This window comes from Triturus cristatus, chromosome 4_1 (genome assembly GCF_964204655.1).
Source record: "Triturus cristatus chromosome 4_1, aTriCri1.1, whole genome shotgun sequence".
In the NCBI taxonomy this organism is placed as follows: Eukaryota; Metazoa; Chordata; class Amphibia; order Caudata; family Salamandridae; genus Triturus; species Triturus cristatus.
Window position 1 is genome coordinate 744,945,034 of NC_140585.1, and position 23,757 is coordinate 744,968,790.

The window sequence follows — 23,757 nt, forward strand, 5'->3', positions numbered from 1 at the left end:
TATGCAGGTCCCACAAGGAGATCTGGTCTAATGAACAAAAATTAAAATTTTCGAAAGTCTGCAACTGTCACCCTTAAGGGTACTCTGTGGTGCTGGAAACAATTTTCACGGTGGGTTGCTGACGTTAATGTTACTTAACTGATGTCCGGTGTAGTGAAAAATCGAAGTATCACACAAAGAACAAAGTGTACCAAATGAGCCTCGTCCATTCAGCATGGGGGGTAAGGGTGTGGTGTGTAGCTGGTGGTGCATTTTAAGAGCACAGGGTCTCACAAATTAATAAAGCATGGTGTGGTAGTTCAGTCATTTACAGACCGCACATTCTGCATTAAAACACCCATTACATTTGCACAGACATGCAGTTTTACTGATGATACTTTGCAGCGCACAAACAGTAATTTGTGGAAATTGGGTTTCTGCAAATATTTATAATTTACACATAAAGTAACAGTTAAGTATCTTGCTTTCTTTTGATCCTATAATTTTTTTTGAGTCCGTTGACTGCTGGCTGGTTGGGCCATAACACTTATCTCTTTTGACCTGCAGTACTTAATAACACTATACTGACTTCAGCACCCAATTACTGCAGTAATATAAAGTGATTTCTGGGTGGTTGGCTAAGCTGCTAATCGTACATAGTTAGTAGAGTGGGTTTCACAGCGTTGAAGTGTGGTCTGAGCAATACTGCAATTCACTTAAATCTGCACATTTCACTCTAATGCAGGTCTGTGGAGTTTATCGAGGAGGCAACATGCTTCGACCCAGGAAATTATTATATCACACAAATGCGTGGGTCTTTGGGATCTACCTAACAGAGATGCTATACCACAAGAAATTAAGACGCCACACAAAAATGATTTTATGAGGTCCACCCAGAAGCATAGATGCTCTGCCCTACAGTAATCAAGAGAAACTGTACATAGATGGGTCTATGATGTCCACTCAGGAGCAGAACTCTTATGACTCGGGGAGGGGGTGGGTCCTTTCAGGAGTGGAGATGCAATAACCTGGAAATTCAAGAGACTGAATTCTTATGTCTCTATGTAGTTTACCCAGTACTGGAAATGTTATGCTCTAGCTTAATTGTGCTCTCCATGTCACTGGAGTCAAACTATTGTGGCTTCTGAGGGGTGAAGCCCCGAAACCGGTCCTAGGATGCTTGTCTCCAGTCCAGGAATGTCCTGGCCTGGCAGTTCGGGCTGAACTGTTCCCATTGGGCACAGGGTCAAGACTGATTTGCATATAGCTGGGTTCAAACTGGAATGGCATGGGGAGCAATAAAATGATGGATTTAGGCCCAGATCTCTGCACTGGGGTGAATGTATGACATTGTTCTGCATTCTGTCTATCAATTGTTGTTCTAGCGTAATCAATGTCATAGGACACAGCTCTTCTATGCCTCCACCCAGCTGTGACATGGGTCAAGCCAGATACTGTATTCATGTATGGACCTGGGGTATAGTAAGGAACAGAGATGCTCTATCCCAGTAAATTAAGACTGTATGCGTTCATAGTTGTACAAGGTCCACCAAGTAGCAAACATGAAATGTTCCTGAAAAATAAAGACACCATTAATGCATGTGCATGTGGTGGTCGGCCATGAGAAATGATGGTATGACCCTGGAATTCAATGTTCACTGCTCAAACTGTGGTGCTGCAACCCAAGTAGTCAGGCCGAACACATACGTACATAGAGCCATTGGGTTCAATAAGGTGTGGAGATGACCCATTTGGCTTTATTGAATTGAAAAGTAGGGGATGTGCTATGGTGTTTCTATAGCTCCTGGCAGTGTTAGAATCCAATGGCATGTTATGTTATATTGATTTGCATAGTGCACACATAAGGCACATAATGCTCCTCTGATCTTTCTCAGGTCCAGGAGTTATCTAAAGTGGGTGCCTCCAGGTGCCAGATTTTGCCTGGCAGTAGGCAGGAAGGACTCCTAGGTATGGTCTAACTAAGGAGGTAAATGTTTCTCCCGTCAGTCTTACCCACTTGGGCCATTTTCAAAAAAACAAAAACGCATGCAAGGGATAAAACCTAAGCAGACAATAATAGTAAAACACATGCAAATAATAATGGATGTCCAATGCTAGGAATAAGCACTGTCAAATGAAAGAATCAAATCTTAAGAGTACGTAGACACGACCTGAAAACACATGAAATATATACACAGAATAATGACACTCATGAAATATATATACAAAGGAAATACATCACTGAGCGAAAATCTTTCAACATTCTGGCCAGCACGACCTGGAAGCCCTCAACGGTCAGGCAGAAATCTCGATCAGGAACCACTGAAGTTTTTCCCTGTGATAGTGCATCAGCTCCACAGGCGAGCTTCTGTCCAAGTGCCAAGATCTCCCATATTTAATACCGTTTAGTAACAGCGAGACTTCTAGAAAATCCCCCTTCCTTCATCTATTGCAAAACCAGGGCGGACTATACCTGTCTGTGTTTAGTCCAATCACCAAAGGCGGCCAGGCTCCAGTGCTTGGCCTAAGACCGAGAAGAACATCCCTCTGTCACGCTTTAAAACGCACATCCCACATGTTCTGTTCCAAGCAAGGCTGTTTTGAAAACATCCCACACTGAAGCTGCAAGAAGGCGCAACATAAAACCATACAAGAGCACAAAATGTTGTTCACTATGGAGTCAATTAAAACACTTTGAGTCAATGCTTACCATAATGTATAATTGCATGTAGGAGTACACAGATGTCAAAATAATTACATGGCAAAAGTAAAAGAAAATTAATTGGTTAAATGTGTGTGAGTGCAGTGTATTTTTGGGGGTGAATTGAGGGAGATGCGAGGAAGTGCATATGGGGGAGAGTTAAAAGAGGGTGCTGAAGAGGAACGAGATGAGATTGAAGATGTGCAGAGAAAAAGGGCATACATATCTAACCTAACGCGCCCATAACGGATGGCCAATACTCCTTCCACAGCCCTCAATAATATTTTATTCAGTGAAACATTTCCACTGTTAATTCTTTATAACAAATCATTATTGTTTCTCCTTTATCTTAAACAGCTAACTACTATTGAAAAAGCCAATAGTACTGGCAGGCTTAAGGTGTATGTCAGTTTTTGTTATATATCTGGATGCAATAACATCTCAGAGAGAAACTAAAATACCGGTGGGGTGGCACACTATGTAAATCACAGGGGACTGGGTGGGAGGGAAGGGGGGAGAAAACTTAAAAGCGGAACGCAGACATCCTATAATGATATAAACAAATGTACAGGTTGAAATATGGTTAAGTATAATGACCTACATGTTATCGCTGCCCGGCCTCTGGGATGTGGGCTCACAAGCTGTGTACGGAAGCCTCATGGCCAAGAAAGGAAAAGGCACTGGCATTTGCGGTGCAGGGTCATTATGTATGTAAGCTGCTTATCTTTTTGTTCTGCAATAAAAACGGTTTAAAAAAAAAAAGTAAATCACAGGAATACATTTTGCATGTTGCCTTTTACGGATCCCCAACTTTTTTCATCCCACTAAAAGACCTGTCTGCACATGTGTTTATATGACTGATTGCAGCTAAATGCTGTGGGTGCTTCCCGAAGCTTGGGTAGAGCATTTTCTTCCAAAGTTCATGTGGCATGCAGTGCAAGACACTAGGTAAGCACACTCTCTTTAAAGGGCCTGAAGTTGTTGCACTGTACAATTTGCACATTACAGTAACTGTTGAACATATCAACGCAGTAAGATATGGAGCAATTTTTAAAGTGTATAATATTTCAAGACTATACGTTCCCACTGCTTTATAAACCTTGCTTTCTTGCTAAATGTATTTGCTTTAAAATACACCATTTGCCAATCTTTTTTTATCGTCGTCAAGTGGAGTGCCCCACCCCCTTCCTGGGACCCACATTTGTCCATTAAGCTTGCTTGCTTTGCTCGCGACATAAGTCATACCCAACCTTTACACCCCACCACTTCCAAATGTCAGCAACCTCTACTGAAATGTAATACTAAACATGTCCTTACAGTGAAAAAGCCCCACAAGCTATTTTCACTTGTAGCAAGCATGCCCTTTTGTGGCAAAACTCTGGTTCATAATAATCTTTAGTAATGCTAATTTTGTTAGGAAACAGCAAGAAAAATAATTAGAGGGTCCAATTAAATATAGGGTCCAGCAAAAGGCATAACATCTGGGGTGACCACACATTTAGAGCTGATTTCCTCTAGTAGGTGTTGGATTTAAGCAGTGGCTGCCTGGTCAATACTTCCTTGGGGGTAATGGTTTGATATTTAGTTATTGTTTACTCACTGATCGGCAATAAAAACAGGAAATACGTATAGTAAGTTGACAAGCATAGTCTAATGCTAGTATTGTGCGCTATCTAAGCGAATAATGATCAACATTACTAAGTATGCACATAGAAGATTCCAGTGTGTGACGTTTTTGGGAGCACTTGGCAGAGGGAATTAGAGGGGCAGGTCTTTTTTTCCCTGTCTTTCTTTGAAATCAGGAACTTGTCATTTAGCTAAAACCTGGTGTACAGTATTGTGTGTTTTAGATTTCACTAAACAATGGTGCAAGATTAGAGGTTTTCAAAGGACCACAGTGACATTAGTTGATGTTGATGTCGCTAGTTATTGGTGGAAGGGACGTTCGGTGTGCGGAACACACCTTGTGTTGCTACAAATGTTTGCTTACAAAGTACACCCTGTAAGTGGAAGACAAGTTAGTTTGGGACCCTTCGTTCAAACTGCACTGCTAATCACATTCCAGGAATCCCACACTGCTGCTCAGAGTTGCAAAACCCTTACCTTGAACTTACTTTAGTAATGTTTTATGTTTCTTTTTCAAGTATGAGACAGGCTCAATACACATGGTGTGAAAAAAACGAATTGCTTTGCGTATAACTATTTCCTTAAATTCTGGTGTGCCAAAAACCATTATAGGTAGAGTTTAAAGACTTGTGTAAAAGCAGACTAATATAGCTAACCATCTTCCAACAACAAGGCAGTAAGCTTAATTTTTTAAACCTAATTTGCAGTCTTTTTTTCTTTGGTTGAAGCTTACTAGCGACATCTTGGGGACATTCAGGAAGCATCCCTGAGAATGCAGTTCGCTCATTGGCTTTATGGTTTGTAACTCACGTGTGTGCTTTCTATTTGCTGGCTCTGTTTGTTTGAGACCAAAACCCTATTTACTGTATAAGTCCACCAGTGCTCGATTTCTGTAAACGGGCCTTTTCAAATCTTTTTCTTATCTTGTCAAATTTCTTGTGCATTCAAAGACCGGGGTCAAATGTCAGGCTTTGTCATCCAGGAAGCTTAATGTTTACTTTTCTTTCTCTTACTTCAATGTGAGCGGATTTATGTGACAATCCTACTGGCTACTTGGGGTGTGCGTGAGGAAGTCTGTCCGATTTTTTTTATTTTTTATTTTTTTTATTTTTTTTTAGCACACAACAAAATTTAAATGTCTGTTAATGAACTGTGCAGGTATTTCAGAATATTTCAGAAATAGAAAAGCACAACATAGCAATTTTTTTGCAATTGCAAAGTGGGGTACAAACAAATATTTTAACCCCTTCTGTGCCCCGCCCTTTCCCCCTCCTGTGCCGGGCCTTTCATTTGCGGGCGGGGTCCATGACGAAATAGTCTCGTCATGGGCACAGCGCAACCGTGCTCCATGACGAGACTTTCTCGTCATGGGCATTGAAGAGGTTAATACGATCAATACACTGGATGATGACATTTCCGCACATTTTTTTGTGCACCGTATACTTTTATCAGTAAAAGTGAATGTCTGTGCAAATGTAATAGTCATTTCAGATGAAGATGGGTGTCTTTAATGGCAGTATGCTACCACACCATGCGTACTTCACTTGATCCCACTCCACACCACTGCAGTCTACTATGCACTACTCCACTCTGTGGCACTCTACGCCCTACTGTATACCACTCTACTGCAACGCTGCACTCTATGCCGCAACACTCTGCTCTGCTCAATCTCCACTCTATGCCGGTGCACTCTATGCCAATCCACTCTGTCACTGCACTCTACTGTGTACTACTCCAATCTACTCTGTCACTGCCCTCTGCGCCACTCCAATCTGCATTACTCCACTCTACGCCACTGCACTCTACATCACTTTACTCAACACCAATGCACTTTGTCATTCTTCTCTGCACCCCTCCACTCTGCGCCACTATACCCTACTCTGCAACATTTTATGCCACTGTACTCTGTGCCATTGTACTGTACGCCTCTGCATTCTACACCTCTCTACTCTACACCACTGCACTCTACACTGCTCCGCTCTACCCCTGTGCACTCTACTCTATGCCAGTGTACTCTACTGTGCACAACTCTAATCTACTCTGAAACAATCTACTGTGCGTCACCCAAATTTATTCTGAAACAATGTACTGTGAGCAACTCCACTCTACGCCACTGCACCACTTTACTCAAAACCAAGGCACTGTATGCCAATCTACTCTGCACCAGTGCAATCTAAGCCACTATACTCTACAACACTTTGCCCCACTATACGCCACTGTACTCTGTACCATTGTAGTCTGCATCTCTGAACTCTACGCCACTGTGTTGTGCTCTGCAACACTGTACTCTACACCACTCCGCATTCTCCGCCACTCTTCTCTGCAGCACTCTACTCTACCTCTCTACTGTACTCTACACCTTGAGATTTTGTTCTACAAGTTTTCCGAGGAGCGAGTCAGAGCGTTCTGTGTAAGGCGTGTAGTGGTGGGGCTGCGGACCTAGTGTGTCAGCGGGTTGGTCCCTGGAGACTCAGGGCCTCAATTGGGGTTTCGGAGAGGAAAGAGCTCTCCCTGGCTCCCCTATCCTTCTCCTGCTAGGCCCCTATTCTCATTTTCGTCTGATCACTGCCTACCTTCTCTTCTCTTCTTGGCTTGGCCGGCTGAGCCAGCTATTAGGAAGGAAGGGAAGTCACCAGATGAGGAGGTGCTAGGCACTCCGCAGCAAGCCCCCCCTGTGAGCGGAAGCGGTCGGCAATAGGCCAATGCAGCTTCTTGGAGTTTGGACTGCCTGCTAGTTTACTAACTGCTCCCCCTGGTACAGAGGAGTTAAGAGGAGTTAGGAGGAGCCAAGAAGTTGCTTGCTTCCATACAGCCAGGTATCCAAACACCCTATGATAGGGATTAGTCCAGGCTCTAACATATACCAGTTCTGTGAACAGGTGAAAGGGCAAGTGGTGTCACGGAAACGGTTGACCCTAAGACTGTATGACTTACGACAGCGCAGTTTGTGATTCCCTGTCCTGTCCTGTCTTTGACTCCGTCTTTGGCGTTTGGCCTAGCAGTTGTTTCGGCGGTGACCATTTATTGATAATTATATTGACAATTCTGCCCCCGCACACCAAATTTGAACTTTTGGTCTTTTAATTGGATTGGATTCACCTGACATTCGGCCTTGGTGCCTACGCCCCCAGTACGCTAGAGTTTTGGCGGCGGGTAGCACACAGGCGGTCTGTGTTCAGGCCTGACAGATGTGAGGGGGGCTCTTGGCATCTCTGGCTATGATGATGATGATATTGAAGAAATTACGCTCTGGTCGTGTAATCTCTTCTAACCTAAAAATAAAGAAATTATTAATCGTAACAAAGGTACTCGGCTACAAACATAAGTTCCTTTCTGGCAATTTCAGAATTTTTAAAAATATAGATGAAGGTATACCTATAGAGGCTGAAGAAGCCTTGAGTTCCTCTTTTCCGGAAGCCTCCACTTTGGCTGTGTTTTCCACACCTTTGACTCTTTCAAGCATAAATGAAATGAGTGCAAGTAAGTATGTTACTCCCCTGATGCAAAGGGGAGCCTCCAGGACTGGACAATATTGGAAAGGAGTGGGTGCTAAATCCCCTTGGATGTTGGTTGGCATATGTGACCCAGAGGGGTTGGGCAGCAAGTCTTTTAAGGAGATCCTTGTGCCCTAAATTCCATTGTCTGTGGGACGTTCTTCTGACAAGGGCTTCGGAGGATGTTTCTTTTTGTCTTCTTCATTGCTTCCCCTACTGCGACGGGGAAGGACCAGCCCCAGACTTTGAAGACCCCCTGTATCAGCCAATAACTCCAACGAAGAGGTAGTTCTTCTTGTGAACGACTTTACCCTGCCATACATTGATTGAGACTTTCGTAGTACATCGGCTGGGGCGACAGCCTCCGCAAGTTTTTTCCCCTGACATTGTTCAGGTTGATGTGGGTAATCCTAATACAAATTTTTCCACCTGCCCCGCCTTGCCAACATTATACAGCAGGTCTCTTGACTTTAGGGGACTCCTCCCCCTATCATGATCATTTTCTAACACCAAGTGCACGGTGGAACATAAACCCTCCTAACAATGGGGGGTGGGGGTGAGGGGGGGGGGGGGGTGTTTCATCTGATTTTTTTGTTTTGCATTGAAACGATTTTATCTTCTTTACTGTCTTTGTTAGAGAAATCTATGCCAAGCTCTGATCATGTACTGGATGTGCTGCCCCTATTTTCTTGGAAGTCCAGAATGTTAATAAGTCTGGCTTTGCTAATATTGATGCTAATTGTGAAAAGCCGATTTTTCAAGCCAGAATCGGTTAAGCCCCCTGCAGGGGTTCGTAAACCATAGTTGTGTCATGTATTGGCAAACAAATTCTAGCTCAAATGTTGATGAGGACGTTTGCCTGAGTTTTTGTGTTTGTTTGAGGATCAGGGTCAGTAATTTCCCTCAAATTCGGCTACGACTGAGATTTTCCCCATGCTTAAAAAAAGGGTTAAAGAAAGGGGGTAAGACAATTGGTAAAGCGAATGCAACAGTGGCATAAATAGAAGCTGGGGCTGGTTTTAATGCTGGCCTTTACAAAAAGCAAAGACTAGATCCTGTAATAACTTGTTTAAAGAACGAGCCCAAAGTAGAGTCTCACATTCCACCTGTTCCACCCCCCCTCACAATTCCATCTTGCTCCAAATCCTTTACTGGGGTCCTCATAAGCTCAGATGGGAGGGGGCATGTAATCAAAAGCCTGTCACCACCATTATCTACTGATGTTGAATGGAATGGTTGCCTATACAAATTTTGGGGGAACAGCAGCTGGGCAGTTCAAAGGGGGTAGTTTCTCCTCATCAGAGACACATTTGGGAGATCAGGCCAATCAACTATTGTGTACACTAATTGTACAAGATTAAGTAGCTGTAATAGCTCACAATAATAAACCCTCCCATTTGCTTAATCAAGGAGCAAGAGTTTTTGTTCTGAGGGTCATGGAGCCTGTAATGGGGAGTGTTGAATGTTACCCTCAAGAGGCATTATTAGGGCAGGACATAGAGTCAAAAATCATTGGACTTAATTTCATTATTTGATAACAAGCTCTCCCCTGTGAATAGAAGTTCTATCTTAAACTCGCTTTCGGAAATAGAAGCACTAAGGTTAATGAAAAGTAGTGACATAAAAAAATGTGTTTATATACTCGACTGCTCCGATGCTGAAATCTAGAATCACTTTTGGTTCATTAGTTATTTGAGAATTTGATATTACAAAATTGCGATTATGTTCTAAAAAGGGGGATTGATGTCGTTCCTGTTGCCAAGAGCCCAGAGCCTTTGCCCAAACAAGTGATACCATTAAAAGTAATTAAGTCAATTGTGGTCACTGCAGTGGGGCCTGACAATGACATTCGACAGGGGAACCCTAAGGATATAGTTGTCTCATTGGGGCAGGGAGGGTGGGTGATAAACATCTTTGAGGGTCAAGCTCTTAACTCACAAGTTGTTGAGTTGAAGGATGATCTCCTTTAATGGAGCTGGGTGTCGGGACCCCTTAATGGCGTCTGTCCCATGGTTAAGACTGGTGAGCTGTAGAAGTAGCTCTGGTGAGCTACTCCTGCTCTGGAACTTGGCAGGCTTGGGTCATGAATCAGATGAAGCGAAATTGAATTCCTTGGTTCTCCACGTTGAGAGAGGTTGTCCACCCTTTTTCCTTTTTTAACAAATATGTATATTCCTCGTGGTAAACCCTTTGTCCACCTGGTGAGTACATATTTTTCTTTCGTTTATGATTTTAGTATGTCTGAAGTTTGTCCCTCGGTAATAATAATGGTTGATTTGAAAGCAAAGGTTTCCAACTCTGCTTCTTCGACCTTCGTTAATGTCGAAAAAGAAACGTGGTCTATCCCGGAGATTTCTAATACCAGAAAAAATGAGAACAGATAGGCACAGCTTTCTTTTACTGGATAATCTTAGGAAGGATGAATCAGTGCTTCTGAATGGATGGACCCCAGATGGTGAGCCTTTCCATTCAACCTCCAGACAGAGTTTACTTGATTATGTCATAGTGTCCTATCAAATGTTTGGGGCTTGCTCCAAATTTACATTGCTTAAAAATCTACATGAGCGACCATATCATAGTAGGTGTGACGCTTGTCATTAACATTTTCAAGAACTAGCTCCCTGGGGCCTTTTAAATGGCAAGACTGGCTTTAATAGGTCGAGCGGACGTACCTTCTGAACAGCTAGTAACATTGAGACCCTAAGTTAAAAAAAATTCAAGAATTATGTGTTTTATTCAATCTAAAATGCACATAGATCATAAAAGCACAAATATTGATAAACAATCATCCACGAGGAGCAATAAAATGGGTCAGGTAAAAATACATACTTAAAACTTAATTATTTAATAAGCCTTTTTACTTTTATCGATAGACTTAAAAAAGATGCTATCGAATAACAAATATAATGATCATGTAGCATTTGCAGAAAATATAAAACTGGTCGACATTGCATAAAATTATATTTACGCATCATTGGAACAATACAGTTTTTTGATTAGTGCATAATATTTACAAAAAACAGAAAATGAGGATCAGTTTGAGTCGAAACTCCATCACATGGCCAAGGAGGCAAAGCTTGCTGCAAATAAATACCAGAGGGATAACCATACTGGAAATTAAGATTTAGTCTGAACCTTAACAGTACAAATCGATGTTGAGAATTTGTTACAAATGACAGATAAGAAGCTGTTCCCTCAGGAATAGCAGGTATGTTCACATACGTTAAAACTGTTATTTTGTTATGATTATATTTATATTTTTCTCTTTCCATTTTAACATAAAAATGTTTTTTAATTAATTTTTTTGGACATAGACACACATGTAGATGGGTTCTCAAAGATTGATGCTAAGCGAACCTGGTCAGATATGTAAGTTACTTCAAGCTCACAGTGGCAGTTAAAAGAGGAAAAACAGCTAGGGAGGGCTACACATTTTTTCAAAAAGATATCTTTTATCGATTGAAGTGACTCAGAATTTGTGTATCCCCATACTCCTGCTCCATATGTTGCAACAGAGGTTGCTTTGGCCTTACAGATCTTTTTAATAACGTCCTGAGGTTTGAAGCCCAATTTGTTTATAAAAATAAGACTGCATTGATACTTTTTTGTAAAAATAAGCTTCTGTTAGCAGCCATATGATTCTACGAGATGGTTTTATTGAACAGTATTCCCAAATATGAGAACGTGTCCATTTGTTCAATTTTGCTGCCATCTATATGAAATACAGGATTTTTATTTGCCCGTTGGCCAGCCACTAACACACAGGATTTAGCCTCATTTACAAGTAGGTCCAGCTTTTTCTTAAATGTCACATACTCCGTTATCAGTTTCTGCAGTGCCATGCCAGTCCGGGCAATTAGCACTGCATCACCTGCGTAAAGTAGACCATACGGGTCTGATTTATCATAGGGACATCTAGAGTACAATCAAGCAGGGGAGCCTCCACACCATTGGTATATAAAGAAAATAGGAAAGGAGCGAGGGCACATCCCTGTCTGACGCCTCTTTCAATCTTAAACCACCTAGTACATTCTCTTTTATTTCCATACCATATGCAAGCCTGTACATACAATTGTCTTATGAAGGAGATGATGGCCTTATCAATGCCCATCTCTTCCATGATAAACCATAGTTGAGGGTGGGAAACACAATCGAAAGCCTCTGGCAGATCTATATACACCATATAGATTGTTCCCCTTTTAGCTAAGTTATATTTAGAAATAAGCAAATTTAGGTTTATACATTGATCCATAGTACCTTTATGTTTCTTCAAGCCATATTGCGCAGGGATCAAAACATTTCTCTGACTGGCCCATTCTTCTAGTCTATTTAGTAAGACTCATCCCATTAATTTTGCTGAGCCATCCATAAGAGGATTAGGTCTATAATTTTTGGCCATTGTTCTATCGCCTTTTTTGTATATTGGAACTATAATTGATTTGGACCAAGTTTCTGGTGACCCCCACTCTAGCTATTGCATTAAAAACATTGGTTAAAAAGGTCTCCACAGATCTGGTTTATCAAAAAGAAATCAATTGGTGTGAACCGGTCTAGGAGCCTTGTTCCTATTACACTGCTCTAAGGCATTTCTGACCTCTGATTCTTCAAAAGATAAAGTGTTGGATGGTATTAGGGGATCTTTTGGATAAGATTCCAAGCCATCAAAATTCAGACCAAAGATTTTTTATTTTTTTAAGTGATCAACCCAAGTATCTTCATACACATGCGTCTCAAGAGTAGGATCCAAGCTACTTGCTAAAAACGTGCACTTAATTACCGCTCAAAAATCTTTTGAATGGTTTTTGATGGCAGCCTGGTAAAGACTATCCCAAGCCTCCTCTTTTAGTACTTTCTGTCTATTCTTACTGGCCTCTTTATATTGTTAACGGAAAGAACCAACCAATGACTGATCCCTAGGATTTAACTTAAGGGCTTTATGAAGGTTAGTTAGTTTTAGTACAGGTTGAATCAAACCCGCCTCAACTAGAAAGAATTAAGACTAGGTGCATTACATACAAGATTAGATTTCACCTCCGTCATGATTAGCTCAAAAGCTGCCACCACATTTATTTGAGGAGAGTCTAGATTAAGGCAGGTCTTTATCTCATGGTATCTATTGTTGACCACCAGGGATCACTTTTTCTTTATCAATATTGCCCCATTTAAGAGAGATCCCATTTCTTTTCCCTTTATAACGCTTTGGAATTCAGCTAGTACCTGTAACGTGTGATATTTTTTTTTTTCTTTTTTTTTTTTCTTCATTTCCTTTCATTTTACACACCATTCAGGCTTTCAGTGGTGTTGAGGCTATCAAGTACTCAATGGTGGTGCCCTGCGAGTTAGATCCAAATATTTTATGTAACATGCCTATATTACTATCAGCCGCATTCATAATTTCTAGGTTTCTTATAATGAGCATTCTATCGAGTGCTTTGCCGTATTCATTGAGAGTAAAGTGAGGTATTACTTCTCCTTCCTCATTGGATAGTCCACACACTGATTTTATCATATTATAACAGCTATGGACATTAAAGTTACCCACCAATAGAATATTAATAGTACTATTATAGTCTCTAATGTAAGCATTCATTTTTTTTTACACTACATCCAGAACCCTTGACTTCTCTGTTGTGAAATTATTAGTGCAAAAGTTAATTAAACAACAAAAGATTATAATATAAGGAATCATTACGGGAGTTTAGTATCTTGTGATTTAGGGTATTTCTTACCAGCGTCAAAGATGTTAAATCAAATTAGTCCTCGTGGTGTGACTCTATATTTTGTTTTGAATCTCACACGATGGGCTTTCGTAACCCAGGCTCAAAGGATAAAGGCCATAAGCAACTGAAAGTGTAATCCGAAGCTGAAGGTGCTAAACCAAGAAATTAATTTCCTGATAAGGAGACCGTATCAATTGTTTTCTACTCTTAAGACCACATGAAATCTATCCTCATAAATGTTTTAGATCGTGATTAAGAGCCCTACAGCGTAGGAGTGAAAGTGACGATGAGTGGATTAATCTAATGAAGACTGCTAATTCAAAGGGGCCAAGGAAATACTGGTGCCTGGTGGCTGAATATTGTCTTTCTAGGGTAACAGTTTGGGTGGGTTACATCTCTAACTGGTATTCTGGTAATCCTGGGGAAGCTGATCCTGTTGAACTTAGTGTAGATGAAGAATTGCTTAATATTGTTTAGTGCCTCATCTCAAGCAGAGATTGCTGGGTTTATAAAAACAAATGTGAGAACATCTGGAGCATTGGGGCCTGAAGAGATACCTATCTTGGCTATTAAAAAGGAGGCCATAGCTTGGGTAACCTTCCTTTGTCTGCTCTTTGAATATTGCTACTGAACTGGAAATATCCCTTCATCTTGGAGAGGTATTGTCATAGTACCACTTCATAAAAGGGTCCCCAACCCCAAATTGCCACCCACAAGTTGTAGACCGATAGCATTGTTAGATGCGCCAGGTAAACCTTTCTCTGAGTTTACTAACCCCCCCCCCCCCCCTACTACAATGGGTTCAAGAAAACAATGTTATCCCCCAGAACAGGCTGGCTTCTGGAGGAACCATAGCTCCCTTGCTGTCCTCCAAGCAATTGAGAAATATTTTCATTCCCGTGATTCGTCGGTATAAACGGCCTTTATGGATTTGTCCAAAACGTTCTATATAGTTGTTCAACGGATGCTGTGGAGAAAGCTACTTCTATTGGCTATTTCTCATCACCTTCTGAGGCTAATTAATGAACTTCACTCCGTTACCTGGTGTCAAATCTTGATGGGAGGTACTCCAGGCTTGTTCCAATAGGTTACAACCCTCAGTGGCTTCAAACAGGGCTGCCTGTTGGCTCCCCTGTTGTTCTTCCTCTACATTTATGATTTGCCCGGTTATTTGTCGGGTGCGGGGGGACCCACTTAAAATTGGCGACATGTTTATTAGTTGCCTGTTACACGCGGATGACCTGGAGACGATGGATCTAAGGCCTATTGGTTTACAACGCATTCTTACGGCTTTGACAGCGTACACAGAAGCACATTTAAAAAACATGATCAAAAAGTACATTTTTGACTTATTGCTAGAATGGGCAAGAACGGGGCAACGTTCAGTTGGCACTTAAGTTACAGATGGGGAAGATAAATTGGAAAAAGTAGTATTGTATCCTTACCTGGGTAAGATCTTCTCTAGTAATGGGCAGGATGATGATCATGTAAACCATTGCTTGAGTAAGGCCTTATCCTAGCAAATGCCCTTAGTAAACTATATAAAATGTGTGGAAAACATCACTTTGGTCACATTTTGTCAGTCTATAGGGTACAAATTCCATCATCGTTATGTTACGATTGTTATGTGTTGGACATGAGACCTTGGTGATTCTTTGCGTCTATAAAAGGTTGCATTTTTTTGTCAGATTTCTGACTTGAATACTGGAGCAGCCCCTCACGCCCTTCGCTTGGATTATTGCCAACTTGTACTTTTGCAATGGCTACCTTTCTGACATGGCGAAATTCGCTTCCTGGCGGAGAGGAGAGAACTTTTTGTGCAGCATTTGGGTTCCAAATTTGTGTCCTACAAAAAGAGAGGAGCACCTTTTTTTGGTCCTTTGTGTTGGCTAAAGAAACTTTTGAGATTGACTGACTGAAATGTAGGCTCTTTTATACAAGTCTTTAGAAGGGATTTAGGCATGAAAGACCTTGATCTATGTCAGTTAAATCCGCTAAATCGGGTTGTTCAGGAGAGCAAACTCGGGAATAAACTCCAACCCTATCTAACCCATGAATCACCCTTATGGGACCCAAAGAACCATCTTAACGTTCAGAATGGATTTGCTTTCCCTACATGCTATGTCAGACATTTGGGATAAAGTCCCCAAAAAGTAGAGCTTATGTAAGTTATGTCACTTGTATATGAAAGACCTTAATTGTGTAATATTTGCATGTCCTGTGTTGCACTATGCATGTCCTCACTTTCTAAGGCCAGTGTTTCTCAAATATAATATTCGATCAGTACATTGTATAATGTTTCCGCCTAATGAAATGGTTTGCACCAAGATTTTCCAATTTTTATATTTTTATTAATGACATATATTATAATGATGTACTGATTTTATATTTCTGATATTGTGTTTTATGGACCTCCTTCAGAGTGCCATATCATAAAATATGTAATTGGCAGAACACTCTTCACCTCTCTACATCACTCTACTCTGCGACCATCTACTCTAAGCCACTCTAATCTACTCTTCCACTCTATATCCCTCTAAGACACTCCACGCCATGACACTCAAATCTACTCTACAGCACTCAAAGCCACTCCTTGACACTCCACTTCACACCACTCCACTCTCCTTTACCCCACTTACTTTTAGCCATGTTGAACAGCAGCCACGCTGATGTAAAACATTACATGGGACATATTGCCAACGCTAATAGCTCTTGTATAGACGAGTCCCATTGGCTTTGCCAATGCTTGTTTCTTTTTCCAGTTATTGATGTTGGTGTGGTCCTTTTTGTTTTTAAGTGAGGGTTCCACATTTCAGCAGCCCCCAACACCTTCTACCACTCCAGAATAAACTACATACATATGTAGCATAATTTATATGCAATAACCTTTTGAAATGTTAAAATGTATTCTGCTTAGGTTTGAAATAGCAAGACCTAACAAAACGAAGAAAAAAACCCATAGAATTGGTAAGCCTGTTTCAGAAATTGCTTTCTTTTGATTACCCCACCTTCAAGCATTGCTTTGAGACGATGTCAATCGCAGCTTGAAGAAGTTCAGAGGATTATTTCTGTCTCACCGTCATACCATTGGCTAAGCTATTCAGTATATTGTTCCCCTTCCAAAGAATGAGGCGGATTGTTTTCAGGTACAGCAGCTGAATGCAGAGGCCATCTTGAAAAGGAGACTTCGCTTTGTAAAAACAACCCATTCTACATATAAAACAGATGTTTACTTGAAAGAGGATCTAAATAAATATGTAAAGGCACCATAATATTTGACGGGTGCTACATATTGAAAAAAATATTTTGCTTGCAAAAGAACCCTACATCAAAAATGTGATTTAATTGAAAAATACAATTTAACAAGTACACTCAGGTTTTGCACCCATCTCTCCTTGGTCGCCCAAGCCCTGCAGTGACCAGCCTGTGACTGTGTAGCACGGGTTGGAAATTAAGTGTACCATAAAAAGAAATGAAAACCTGTAAGGAATTAGGTTTTTTGTAGGATGTGAGTCCTGCGCAAATAATCCACAGTTGTCTTTTTACTGGGAACCAGGTACCCCATGGTACACTTGCCTCTCTTAAGAATGCGACATGTCATGAGTGATGTAATATGTGAGGTCCTAATCAGTGCATTGTGGGGGCGTAAGTTATAGTTTGCTCCGGTAACTATAACTGCTGAATTTCTATGGCTTTGTACGAGTGCAATCTGAGGCCAACTATAACGTCCCTGTAACCTTTGATTTTTTTTCAGTGAATTTCTAAGGTTTTTTCAATTCTATTTCCTAACTATAACGCCCCTGTGACTTTTTTTTTTTTTCAGTGAATTTCTCAGGTTTGTTTATTGTTAATTCCTAACTATAATGTCCTTGTAACCTTTGTTTTTTTTTAGGGAATTTCAAAGGTTTTTTTATTTTATTTCCTAACTAACCTGTTGCTCTATAGATCGATGAGTGGGTGTGAGAGTGGCTGTATGGTTGTGTGAGTGGCTGTATGGCTCTGTGGGTGGGTGGGGTGTGTGAGTCAGTGGGTCTGTGAGTGGGTGAGATTGAGTGTCTGAACTTTGAGAAACTGCTTTAGGCAGATACATGCATGTGCAGCTGACCAATGCAGTCACTCCGAGTGAAGTCAGCCTATCGCTGAAGTGGGCTCCGAAATAGGTAGGGTAGCTTCAGCAGTAGGGAAGCTGCAGCACATATAGCTTTGTGTCTGGGATGAAACTGAAGGCTTATTTACACTTTTCCCAACTGTTAGTAATTCATTCATTCTGATAACATTATTTATGTTGGACAGAAATATGGACTGCTCACTGTTACAGTAAATTGCAATGCTTTTGTATAAATGGTGTTTGGTTTTTTTGTGCAACTCTGAAAAAATATAGAAAAACAGCTGGGACTACTGGGCAAAATCTTTGGTGGATACTGTTTTTTTTTTTTTTCTTTTTTAACCTATTTTTATAGAATTTTTTACAACATTTTACATGGTTGCAGTCATGACAATTGGCACACTTATTATAACTGCATGTTACATGTCTACTGGTCACCCAAAGGTATGACACTATGCATGAGTAGTGGGTTCGTCTGTTGATCTCCCCGTTGTGGCGTGTAATAATGTGGTATGTCTTATTGTAGTCGCAATAGGAGCCATTCATCTGAAACGGTATCCGGCTTCGGAACTGCCAGTGTGTACAACTAACTAGGGTTGGGAATCGGGGGGTAGGTGGGGCAAATTAGAGCTGCTCCATCTGTGGGCATCGAGAGATGGGAGGATTATGTTGTTGCATATATTTGCAGGGGGGGAGGAATGGGACTAAAATGTGGCTCAGGCAAGTTTGGGCGCTGTGTGGGGGTACTGCTAGGTCAGGTATTATCGTGGCGCCTACGGGTAACTGCGCCGTTGTGGGTATTTGGGGGGTGGGGGTTTCTGATTGTGCCTCTTGGCTTGGTACTTCAGTTGTAGTTCTCTGTGGTAGCGGTTGCTGGGTGCTTACTACTTGGTGGCGGAATTGGTGTAGCAGTGTAGCCCACTCTGTGGAAATGTGTTTCCTATGCACACCTTGTACCTCCTCCCGCCTGATTGTGTCCTCCTCTGCCGTGCCCCATTTTCTAACTGCCCCTGCCCAGGCTGCCGGTGGGGGTCCCACTGGGGCTCTCCATTACATTGTGATCCCTCTTTTCGCCAGTAGGAGGGCTAGGGAGGCAAAGCGCGTTTGAACTTTAAGGGTCTTTTGCCTGTCAAATAGCCCAATCCCGCTGGCATCCCAGGTGTGAATGTCTGCTAGTCCAGTTAGTTCCCGCAGTGTCCTGTGTATTAGGACTGTCATGGGGCAGAGCCAAAACATATGTTTAAATATTGCATCAGGGGTTTGACATCTTGGGCATAGAAATCGTGTGTCTGGGTAAAGGTGGGTACTGTTCGTAACCGCTACTATCCCTTGAGTGCTTTGGGTACTGCTGCTTAGCCAGTGGTGAGTGAAGCAATTTCAAAGATGTCATTCTTGAAACAGAAGGGGGAGAGGAGTTGGCCTAACGGCTAGGACGGTCGACCTTGAATCTGGGAACTGGGTTCGAGTCTCGGCAATGACGCTGAACATTCTGAGATTCTGGGCAAATCACTAAATCTCCCCGTGCCTAACAAAAATGAATGTGTCCTCATGTAATGCAACTGGTGCTATCTAAAGCGCTCTGATACCCGATTCGGGTCAAGTTTGCGCTACATAAAACTCTGTAAAAAAATTTAACAAAACTTTTAAAAAAAACATTTTCAATGCAATCGGTCTTGCCTTTGGGACCTTATGTGTATTTAGAGATTGTGCATATTTAGGGTATGAGCATGAAATGGGGAGACCAGCTGTGTTGAATAAAAAGCTAACACAGTTTGGGTAGACTTTAAGGACAGTGTTTGGGGCAGTGTGACAGAGGGAGAGAGTTTTGCAGAAGGGCGGAAAGTGGCGGACAATAGGATAACATAGAGACCAACGGAGAGTTTGGAGGATAGCAGTTAGTTTAAAAGAGATAAACAGAGATGAGTGAGGGAGAAGAGAAACTAGTAGAAAGAGACACAGAGTTTTGGGTGGGAATATAGGCGAGGGTATCGTGCATGTGAGGGAGAGGGAGTTTAATGAAGGGAGAGGTGTAGGGAAGGACGTGGGGTTTAAAGGGACTGCGCATGAGACAGAGAAAGTGAGTTTGTGGGGAAAACTGAGTTTGAGATATTGTTTTATGGGACGGGGAGCGTTAGACAAAGGGGCAGAAATCCGGGACACAGGCAGGCAGAAACATGATTGTATGCCCCTTTCAGTTGCCACTAAACACTGCCCCCAAGTTTTTGAGGACCTTCCCAATTCATCCCGTCCGTATTTCTTTTATTTCTCTATGGTTTTTGGGGGAAGCCTAGAATTACAAGGACCCCGGGTATCCTCTACAGTTAAAACACAGCCATATTTAAAGTCCATAACTCTGGGGAAAAAATACATTTAAAATCGTCCAATACATGGGTAAAATAATAGGTATTGGGATTTTAAAAACAAACTTAGATTGAGTATACGGATTGAACAAGTATACCAAACAGGAGGATAAATAGGTTTACCTGGCAAAATGGCAAGACACCCTCGTATGCTCGGCAAGAACCCTTAAATGTCTGTGAGCGCGAAAAGCAGCCACCCAGGGCAGATTAGTTTAGCCAAACAAATCCTGTCAGAGACAGCGGGAGCTTAAATATAGCAGTCTTCCTATATTATTGTAGCATCTGAACGTCCAGCACTAGGAAAGGAAATCGTAGTCTGCAAAGCTTGTGCATAAGAAATCCCACCTTGTGTTATAAATACACATTCATTTTTAGGTCTAGCAAGGCAGCACATGCACTGTCTCTTCGAGACCTGCTGTAACAACTCAGTGGGCTTGCAGTATATTATTTTCTTGCTATTGGCTGCTTGCCTTTTCACTCGTGCATTTAGCCGTCTGATTTGCTAAAGGCATGTATTTACCATGCCTCTTTTAGTGTTGCGACCTAAGAAAAAGGAATTAAAAACAAAAAGTAATAAGCCAGAGCCAACCCAATTTGAGATTTTAAGACTCATTCAATCAAATCTCTTTAAAAATGTGCAAGATGTCCGAAACTACGGAAGAGGCTCTTCTGCCAGCTGATTATGCGTTCCAATAATTACCGATTTCCACTGTGCCACAGCAGTGAAAGGCCTGTAACAGCGCAGCACCATGACACAAGAAGACCAATTCTTAAAGAGTGAAACCAGGGATGTGCGAAGTACCCAACGGGGCTATTGTTCAAGTCTGGGGTGCACTCGCATGAAATCGGGGTGCATGGTAACTGCGATCATAACTAACTGAACGTAAGAAAAGTGGACGCTGCGGCTATCAAACCGTTGCAGCGGCGGAGCACGAATGTGTGATATCAGCCAGTTAAAGTGCCAAGTGCTTGAAAGGTGCAATGCGGCGTGCGCCACTGGGGCTGGCTGAAGATCTTAGCTCGATCGTAAAATGCACTCTGATGTGAACTGAAAGTTTAAAGTGCACTCAAGTGAAATGTTCAACGACTACTCTGCCAAATGATTTGCATGTAGGGGGCATCGCAGCCGTTAGGCTGTTGCAGTGTTGGTGTGATAAGGGTGGGGAGCCACGCAGTTAAAGTCCCAAGTGCTTGAAAAGTGCTACAGGGATGTCCGAGATGTACCAAGATGCTACGGATCCTAAGTGAGGCGGTGTGAGCAACTCTGCACCTTTGTTCTGGAACTTTCCGATAATGCCAAGGCACCATCCAAAATACCATACCCTGTCCATTCATTCCTGGGCGAAGCCACTTTCAAGGCCAGTGAAAGCAGCTGCGCGTGTGAAATCTGACAGATTGCACACTGCGCGCTGCTTCTCGTAACCGCAAGCCGTAGGTAGGCCTTTTCACACGCACAAGCATGTAAAAAGTCCAGAGCGATTCCAAGAGGTCGTTTTACTAGAGCAGCGCTAGGCTCGACCTAAAAATCATCAGTTCAAAGAGAGCACACTCCAACGTTCAGTGAGGTCATAGAGATTCAAATTTTCCAAAAATTATCTTTTATCGTCCAATTCTTAAAAAAAAAAAATATATCGACAGCCAACTCGTTTCATCCTTTTAAATTCTATTTAACTCTTTCAGGGCAAAAACATTGAAGGTTCTTTTAGGGTAACGTCCACCATCCATCCTGTGTTTCAATTGTCAGAGTAATTTTGGTGGTTTGTCTCATGATAATGATGCTACTTTTGAGTTTATAGTAAATCCGTTTTTTATAATTCTCTCACCACGTGTACACCAAGATGTCATAGCTACACCTCAACCATGTGTGTTGTATGTGTATGTATATATATATATGTGTGTGTGTGTGTGTGCTTATTTATATATACAATTCACTTAAAAAACCATAGGTTTCACACATGTTATAGTTAGCTGGACATTTTCACTCGTAAAAAACCAATGAAATTCCCCCGTTATAGTTAGTTCAGATAACTATAACTCGCGCGCCCGCAATCCACTGCTCATGACGTCACATATTACATCACTCATGACATGGTCAGTGGCATCACTGATGACATCATCCTTGTGATAGAGTGGCGGTCGCGCGAGTTATAGTTATCTGAACTAACTATAACGGGGCAATTTCATTGGTTTTTTACGAGTGAAATGTCCAGCTAACTATAACATGTGTGAAACCTATGGTTTTTTAAGTGAATTTGCAAGGTTGTTTAAATGCTAATTCCTAACTATAACGTGTGTGAAACCTATGGTTTTTTAAGTGAATTTGTAAGGGTTTTTAAATGCTAAGTTATATATGTATATTTTTTATATATTTATTTTACAATTACCTATGTATATAGTTATAGATTGACTGTATCTTGTAATATGGAATGTCTCGTTTAAAATGTTTTTTATTTGTTTTTATTTTAAGGTTTTTCCCTGTGCGCGCACGGTGCGCGCACCCCGCGAATTTTTGAACAAAAAATAAAATGTTTTTTTTCACCCTTCGGGGTCCTTCAGGGACCCCCTGACAAAGGCTAGGGGGTCAGGAACTCTCTACCCTGCCCCCCTTTTCACGTTCTCCACCTTTCTTTTTCACTGTCACACACAAAATGGCGGCCGACACTTCCTGATTTCGACCGATTCGAATGTTGACTGACATGTAACCACCAATCAGAATTGCGCTCACGCACGTTAGGGTGCGCGCACGGTGCGCGCTTATAGATATTTATGTACTCTTAAATGCAATTTTCTCAGGAACTACTGACCAGATTGACACCATATATGCAAAAGGCACATGCCTGACCTGAGGACTACCTCTTTGCCAAATTTCAAGTAATTCTGTTCAGCCGTTTGGGCTGTACCTTCGACTAAAGGTCCTATGGGAAAATGCATGGGGAAAACGCGTTTGGGATCCCCCTTTTTTCTCAGCCCCCGCTTGACGAATGACCCCGAGACTTTCAGGGTAGGAGCTGAGCGGAGCGCCCCATTAGTTTTGAAAATTTCGCGAGGATTCGTCAACCGGCTCCAAAGTTATTCAAAATAGAATTTTCAGATTTCCTGTGGAAACACGGTCCTGAAACACGGTCCTAACTATAACTATCTACTGGCGACCGCCAGTAGATAATATATATCTATATATGTTTCTTATTTCCTAATGTGTGAATAGTCCAACTTTTCATCATCTTCATATCTTTTTATTAAAGAAGAAAGGCCTCCAGTAACTTTTACATTTAATGCAATCAACATTTGCTCTTCAGTTGTGGCTCCCATGAAGCTATTAATGTCGCCCCTATAGTTTAACCTGGACCATCTTTAATTTGATTGCTTCAGTGGATGTTTTCAGGTAGTTTGAGTAAAATTAAAACTATCAATTTGCTTTATTAGCCACTCATCAATGATGTTTCTGCATTGGAAAGGCTGCCTTGGTACTTTACACACATTAATGACAACATAAAGCTTTTAAACTCAACCTGGATTTAATGGGCCTCAGCAAGTCAGACCTATGTAGGAACATTTTGAACAATCGTAGAAATAAATGTAAAAGGTCTAAATAGTTGAAGAAATTGGTCTTGTAAATGAAATGCAAATACTGTTCGAATAGGATGCGGCTATATTCCAAAACACTGTTGTATACCTGCTTTTGCCTTGGAGGACAGATTGCAAAATGTGAATATCTGATGCTAATTATTGATGACTGTGCAGTGAAACATTCATGTTGGCTTGTGACTGCTGG

General features: G+C 41.5%; 1 protein-coding gene across 1 annotated transcript in view; it reads left to right on the forward strand.

The window, feature by feature from the left end:
* Positions 1-23,757, forward strand: part of TDG (thymine DNA glycosylase) — a 139,335-nt gene that overhangs the window by 26,108 nt on the left and 89,470 nt on the right.